The sequence below is a fragment of the Apostichopus japonicus genome, chromosome 18 (assembly GCF_037975245.1).
Source record: "Apostichopus japonicus isolate 1M-3 chromosome 18, ASM3797524v1, whole genome shotgun sequence".
NCBI lineage: Eukaryota > Metazoa > Echinodermata > Holothuroidea > Aspidochirotida > Stichopodidae > Apostichopus > Apostichopus japonicus.
This window is the reverse complement of record NC_092578.1, coordinates 5,015,368-5,024,090: the sequence shown is the minus strand read 5'-3', so window position 1 is coordinate 5,024,090 and position 8,723 is coordinate 5,015,368. Positions and strand designations below refer to the sequence as shown.

Here is an 8,723-nt window from a genome sequence, read left to right as displayed (position 1 = left end):
AACACCATGTCATGATATGAAAATAGCTAGCCTAAGGTTAAACATCCAAATTGAACTGTAGCTTAGCTATTCTCTTCATTTTGTTTTTTTAAAACTTTGAATAGTGAAAGGAATTTGGAAACCAGCACGCCAAGAGCTCTCATTTATTGGGTGAGGTATGTGCCTCGCAAATATCTGATCACTTATGGAGAAGAATCATTACAAAGCCGATGTGAAAAGGACTTTGGGAAACACAAAACTGAACGTTTTGTTTATTTTATTTTAAATAAGACGTAAATAGAGAGAAAAGGTAATTAGATGATATTATACGTTTGACTTAAATATTAACAGCAAAACCCTTTAAAAACACATAATGGAAGAAATCTCGAAATGTCATTTCAATTCCACATTTCCAATAATGGGAGCATTAGTATACATTGATCGTTAAGCTATTATGAAAAGTGGATATTTTCATTATTTCCAATGTGTGATTCCTTTGAGAAAGTACGCGAGTGTCTTAAAGTAATTCCCGAGTTTCATCAATTAATGCCCTTCCGTGGCGCCATTTCAGTAATATGTATTCATACCCCATTCAACTTTCAGTATGCGGCCAATACTGTGACCGAAGGACGTCTACATTGCGTCTACATGTAACATTTATCAAATAGGTTCATGATGCTTAGTGTACCTGCGCGTGACATAGTCCCTGGTCACTGAGGTCACGTGATGCAAACACAGGCACGTATGACGATGATAGAGAGAATCCTATATATTGTATTACCCCAGAAATTGGTAAATTTGACACGTAGGTCTACTCGATGCCATACCCGTCCAGCATTTCATCAAGGCCCTAAAAAGACTTTCAAAATGATCAACTATGTAGGCGTGGTGCGTTATTGTTACCCCTACTCACGGGCATGCGCATACTAAATTATGAAACGACTAGCTAGTAATAAACCCAATAGTGACCAATTATCATTTTTAGTTATTTTCTTTTTAAATTAAGATAACACACTGGGTGATCTGGGGCTAACTTGGTTCTCTCACCTTTCAAATGTCCTGCTTGAAAAAAATAATAATATATGAATAATCAATATCATAATTTTGTTACAAATGCATGTCGAGCAAAAATTTCCCTTTCTGTTCAGAAGTTTTGATCAAAGGTTTCTTAGAACATAACATGTTAGCCAAAAAACACATGAATAAATTATATATAGTTCAGTGTTAAGCGTATTATGAACAATCACCCAAAAATAACCACTTTACAATAATTATACAACAACTTGGTCATTTCGATTGGTAATTTGCCTTCCTACACTTTGTCACTTGTATCGATCGTCTGATCATTGTTCTTTGGACAACGCGGTTCCATAAATGATTACGTCACCGATCACGTTCCTTACGCATGCGCATAGTACTCTTGAGATTTTCCTTATCCAATCATAGCTCAATGTGGTTCTCGGTTTATTTGAATTTTGTCAGTGTCAGATATATAACCTTAACAAAACCAAGATCATTCAGAACTCCAAATAAATACCATATTTAACATATATAAATATCAAAATTTCGAGCACATTATAATACTGCTAGTAATGTAACGATGAAATTGTTTTCAACGATTTCCAAATTAATCTATGTATATATATATATATATATATTCAACACCAATATTGTGACACGGACAATAAACAATTGACACCGAGGTATATGTGGCGAGCTGTAAATTCTTTAAAATCAAATATCTGCAGTTGAGTATTTCTATACAAACAAAAAATGCCAAAATACTGTAAATTTTCGGTCAACATGTCCTGACAAATGCCGAAAGATGCGTTAGTCACATTATATGACAGAATTTTACTATTAAACCTTTCATTATGTACTAAGATATTAATCCTATAAATAGCGGAGGGGGGTTAAAATTTCTTACTTTCTTTACTTTAATATTTTTAATTTTATGAATACAAACATAACAATAAAGTTACAAATGGGGCAATCTGTGTACATTTGTTTTACAAACTCTTCATGAAATATCAGATATCTGTACGAGATACGATTTCTGCTAGAGATACAGCCATCTTTTGCTCATTCCGATGCATTTTGCGTCACCTTCTTCAAATGTGCAACATGGGGGATGGGGCCGGTCCCATTGGACGCATTCTATCATACGTATCAAGACTGTCTTGATTTTCCTTCCAAACCAATAACCATAAAACAAAATGATATGATAAGATATGAGAACTCAATCCCAAAAAAAAAGCTAAATACTTCAGATTTTTAACCAAATGATCCAAAAGCGGCAACACTATCGTGGCATCAATAACTATCCCAACTTTATAGTTCTTGAATACTTTATTATTGAATAAATTATATTAACGAAAAAAACAGAATGATTCCTCTTTGACAAATTACAAGAAGTAATACACTATTTTCTTGTATTGTAATATTATCCCAGGGTAAACCTTTCGTTGTATATTTTGTGTATTATTGTTTTGTCCACGCGAATATGTTTTTCTCCCCCCTTCAAATTCGACGAGATTTCCGCAACCGTCTATTGCGTTTTCCGGTAGGCTTGCTTGCCCTACGTCCTCGGGCCACCTCCACCCTCTCTGGGACACCTGCGATGCTACTGCAGGGCCTGCATCGACACTTTGTGATCTTTCTGATCTGTTTCGACCGATTTCTGCATCGTATGGCGACGTCGACAAAATCCGAAGGCATGCAGCATTCACAGTTTCGATGAATAGTCATGAGGTCTGTCTCAGAGGGGTGGGCATAGCTTCCCTCACAGTTGCCGATACACTGGGCACTCTGGACCCGCACACTACAACCTTCGAATTCGACGATGTGGTTGACTAGGTGAGGCTGACATCTAGCGTACGCTAACAGCGAAGTGGACAGCAATATCACCGCGAAATTGATGACGTGGACAAAAATGGACATCTTTATACGGAGCCAACCCATAATTTAGCCAATAGCCGTCGATTTAAAGAATCTGTGGAGATTTAAATGAATGGGTAAAATGAGACAATCATTAATGATTATTTGATTATTGTCATTAAAGGACACAGTTGATAAAACATTATGCAGAAGATAAGACGTTTAACACATGAATACTTATTTTAAAATCAAATATCAAAACATCAAACTTTATTTTTAAATCTTCTTGCAGGTCATGAGTATTAGATCAAACTTGAGCAAAACGTAAAATGCACCCCATTCTCCAAGAAAAAAGGGGGAGATCAAAAGTAAGTTGTTGAGGTTCAACAGTTGTCTGACCCCCCACCCCCACCCCACCCACAGTATGGAGTGCTCCCGTTAGACCAACAGATCGCGCAGGGACGATAATGGCTGGTAGAGGGTGAGAGTCTTATTTCATAGATTTAGAGTCAACTTTGATGAACTTATATCGATTAAAAACAAATTGCAACAACTTTCGATGTCTAGACTTTCAAGGAAAATGTTTCTCGTGTCGGAACAGCTTCAAATTACGATACGTATATATAACGGTGAGAAATAAACCCTATGTGTGGCTGGTTCGAACAAGTTGGGGGGGGGGGGGGGGGGATTCTGCACTAGTGTAGAAACTCCCCTTGGAGATTTTGGAGAATGGCTTAAACATTCCCCCCCATGTAGGATAAAATACACATTAGATATTCAACACAGTCAAACCAATTTCGAGCCGCCTATGCTCTACTGCCAAGATTCGCAAAACATTCAGTGATTTCTCTCTCTTTGTAACTTATTTTCCCATACAACTTTAATCATTGAATCGGTAAAGTCATGAAATCGGGTAAACTAACAGCAACATTGCTGATTTTTTTTAGTAAACCTATCTTCATGCTTGTAAAATAGTCATATATTAGTCAATTATAGAAAAAAAGACCGTGACCCTATAAATATTTTTCTCTGAAAATTGTCTCGTTATTTCCCGCTTCAAGGCGCTCCACTTTTGATTTGAACTTTTCAGGACACACTGCATATGAGTTTAGGAAAGGTACGAATCAATTAACTATCGGCAACATAGTTTTGCACATGAACACTTGAAAAACACCATCAGGTTAAATGCACTTTCGCTTTTCGAACGAAGAAAAAACACGTGACTGGGAAAAAAAAACGCACACACACACACACGCACACCAGTTATAAGCGTCTTTGTAATCAAACATGACAACCGCCATCGGCTGAGAGACGCACCGTTGCCTGTTCTGCGGCTAGCCAAAATGAGCCAATTATGCAGCGGTTTTGACTTTAGATATTTTTAGTCGATTTGAGAATAAATTTTACAGACGTTTTTCGTTTTAACAAAGTTTTGAAGCAGATAATAGGTGTTGTCACATGGCTCTGAATAAAGGAAACCAATTGAGAAGAAAAACCAAAAAAATATCGAAATACGTTCTTATTTATGTGTGTGAAATGAAGGTTTTTTTTCTTTCTCTCATGTTGATAAAGTTATGTCCCGTTTTACTTTGTGAATATTTTATTGTAGTTATGGAATAGTTTTTGATTTTCCCTTTTTTGATGATACCAAAATCGGGGTTATTCTTTTCTTACCAGCTCATGTTGTGAAGTAGCAAAATCTATTAAGCCGTACACGTCTGGCAGCATGCATGGTTCCAATGGTAAATTATGTTACATTATAAAGGCCCTCTATTGAAATATGGAGAGTATCTACACACTTTCATATTATGGAATGAAAATGCATACGGCACGAAGTTACACACGGATCGTCATCTGTTTCACACTGTGTCACTATGTTAGGAAAAATATCAGTATGTTGCAGCAATTGTAACATGCTGACATCACCCCCCCCCCCCCACCCACCCAATCACCACCACCATCACAAAAGTCGAGGTAGATCATGTGATAATTGAACTAATTTGTGACACAAATGGCGTTCCGTAGTCACATTATCGCACTTGTGTCTTAGTTACATTTAATACAAAACGAGAGACACTAATATTGTTTTTAGTAAATGTAATGTTACGTAATGACTTTCGTGTGCGAAAGCAAATATAATGTTGATAGAATATTGAAAATAACTACTCAGTGCACACTGCAATTTAATACTCCGATTTTGGTTAGAGATCAAATAAACGGATTATGTTGGGAAGACTATGAATACAAGTGACTGGAATAACTAGTTTAGCTTATAGAAAATTATATCAGCTATACAAGGATGCATCGCGAGAATCAATAAGAAAGCAAGAAAACTGGTATTGTATTTATGAATAAATTAAATCAATTAATATGCCAAGAACAAACGATTGGGAGGTATGGTTGTTTATGTGCAGTTACACAAACCATCAACAAAATGACTTGAACCTATACCTGAACAAATGAGCCAATCAATAAGGTTTAAACTATTGGCTATTTTAAAGAACATTGTCGCAATAACCTGCAAAAAAAGATTCACTGCAGTTGATTTATGTGCATGACAGTCCTTGTATCATGATTATTCATGCCGATAATGAATATGGAGCAACATCGAAAGAGATGAAAATGTTAACTGTGAAATGATGGTATTCTTGGTCACTTCAAGCTCTTTTGTTTCAATAGCAAATCAACAAGGTGCAAAGTGGCGTGAGCTGTTGCCATGGAAACATTTTTGATGACGCAAAATTGTTTGTTGCCTGTGGGTGGCTTAAGTTTCTAATTTAAGACGTTGCTTGGAATTTCTTCATCCAGAGGACATCCGCTTTATTCGTTTTTCTTTGGCATACGAACGGGTCATTAAACATGTTGTTTTATTGGGCACATTCAAATGTTCACGATGATTATTCATGATCATCTTAGATAGTCATGAGCAGTCATAAGGATCACGGTAGTTGTACTTGTAATGACCATGAACGCATTATGAATAGTCATCACTGTCATGTATATACTTACTGAATAATCATGACTGATATGAATGAATGATGAATAGTCATAAGGGTCATGAATACGCCATGAATAGTCATCATGATCATGTTTATACACGGATAGTCATAAATGCATCATGACTATTCATAAGGGTCATGAATACATCATGAATAGTCATATAAGCATGTTTATACTCATTAAATAGTCATGATGTAATGAATGATTCATGAATATTCATAACAATAATGAATACTATCGACAGGCTTGCAGTGAGTCCGTACTCGTATCTCCCTATTCCAACATAGTTGCCTTTACGCGTACTCGTCTTGTAGATTGTACTCGTACTAGTACTCATTTTCGAAATCGAGTACAAATACTAGCACATTCTAGAACTCTCATTTTCTAGTTTACTCGTATGCTAACGCTATTGTATACTCGTACGACAAGTCTGACTACCGGTATAACGCATTCCTATTAGAATAAGCAATGGAAGGATATAATGATGAAATATACTTAAATGCTATATTAATATGTTGGTATAGCTAATATGACCGACTACTAACGCTGTGAATAAGATAAATTTGACATAATCGAGAGTAAGTTTGAATGTATTGGTACGGATTATTATATATTTAACATTAAAGGAGTGTTCGTACGATCAATTTTTTCCCCCGAAAATAACGAAAAGTTACCAAAACGACGCAAAATATAGCCGCGACGTGGTGACGTGAGAATCACGTGGTACTTTTTGTAAGTACAAATATGTGTTTACAGCAAATCGCAGTTGGCTTATCACTTGTTTCCTCTACTTCTCAGTTAGTGCCGATATATGACAATCACGTGACCTGATCCGGGGACTTACGGTATGATTTATTGGATGGAATGCCGTTACATGAAAGGGATTGCCTACACTTGTTTTTTTAACATTTCCTTTATACCAGACATGTAACGTATAGGATAGTGAATACATGTAACTTTCAAATAACGTATTTGGGTTTCAGTATTTTGGTAGTACACTTGTTTAGATATCTGCAATGCATAACAATGCATAACCGTCAGCATGACCAGTCAATTAATTTCACCTCAATCCTGAGTGATGAAATTATTACTTCATTCGTCTTATGCATGTAATTAATTGAATAAAAATTCAAAAAAGAAGTGTCAGGGCAATTAATATATTACAAATGACAGAAATTAGACCTATGATGTACCTACTCACTAAATTAATCTTTCCAGTTTTGAAATGAATCAATAATTATAGTAATCAGCAAGTTTAAATGTTTGAGTGAGATTAATACTATCTGAAATTTAATGCGCAAGCGCAAGAATACCGGATTTTAAACATCGGTTCCTCCTTAGTAATTTTACTGTAAAAAAACACATCGCGTATGGAGCATACACCTATTGACACTGGCTTGGAGACCAAAATATCCATGGATGTTATGACATGACGTCATTTCCGGTTAGTTATCGCTCGTATAGACTTAACACTAACCTCGCCTACACCAAATGTTACCCTTCCAGATAACTTAGCAGATATACGCATATATTAACAATTGTGAGAATTCCTTAATATTTATCACTTTAAAAATGAAATAGTCTTACTTGGTAAACATTACACATATTTTACATTTTTCTTAGACAAAAATTCGATTGCATGACATTATATTTGAAACTAATCGATTGCATTAAAGCAATAACGTTCGATATGTTTCGGAGTATTTTTAGTGTCAAATGATGACGAATGTTCTTAAAATAATCGTCAATGTATTATTTGAATGTTATATATATATATATATATATATATATATATATATATATATATAAATGTATATATATATATATATAAATGTACATATATATATATATATATATATATATATATATATATATATATATGTGTGTGTGTGTTTATATATATATATATTTAAGACTTACTCAAAACTGTTTCTTCCTTTTTAACGAAACTTCTACAAGAACGGCAGAAAATGCCAACAGCAGTGTATTCGAGACTGTTGATTAGCTTCGCCTCCCAGAACAAATCTTCCAAAGATGCCCTTAAAAAAATTGATAATATCTTGATTCTCTTCCTTCTTGTAACTTATTCGCACCTAAACGGACATGACTTTTAACTATACTTTCCCGCCGCTCACGGGGACATCTAAGATCCCGTTTCATTTAACGGAAGTCGTTGGAGAATGACATCTAAACATGATACGCGTTACTGAGGTCCGCCACGAATTCACCTGATGAAACGACAAACCATCTACAACGTGCACTATGATGATTGATGCATAACTGACTTCTCTTTCTCTCTCCACCTCTATCACTCCACTCACCTCTCTCTCTCTACTCTCTATATCTCCACCTCACCTCCCTTATTTCTTACTTACAAGGAACAGATCGACAATCTAAATTCTTGCTCTCTCCCTCTCTGTCTCTCTGGAAAAGTGTATCAGTACAAAAAGTTGGTTGGAATACGTTTTTCCTGACTGAAAACAGCAAAAACTCTATATAAGTCTCAAATATGACACCGCCGGGTGTAGCAAGAATGTATTTTAGATAATGTTGGTCGATATAATCTTGCAGGATGTTCGTCGGAACGGGTTTGTTGGTGCGACGTATAAGCGTTTTCGTCTCTGCTATTAAGTTTATATGTATTTATGTATATATATATATATATATATATATATATATATATGTATATATGTATGTATGTATATATATACATACATATATATATATATATGTATATATATATATATGTATATATATATGTATATATATATAGATATAGATATAATAGTAGAAATATTTGCTTCCGTGAACGTACGAACGAAAGTGCAGCGTTGTCGATCGATCGCTATAGGCTAATTAGACAGAAC

At 35.2% G+C, this 8,723-nt stretch overlaps 1 long non-coding RNA gene across 1 annotated transcript; it reads right to left on the bottom strand.

The window, feature by feature from the left end:
• Positions 1-293: 293 nt before the first annotated feature.
• LOC139958924 (uncharacterized) lies at positions 294-8,225 on the bottom strand. Its single transcript, XR_011789905.1, has 2 exons — positions 7,777-8,225; positions 294-2,971 (listed from the first exon to the last, which is right to left on the bottom strand). It is a non-coding gene; the product is annotated as an uncharacterized lncRNA (long non-coding RNA).
• Between the last annotated feature and the right edge of the window lie 498 nt (positions 8,226-8,723).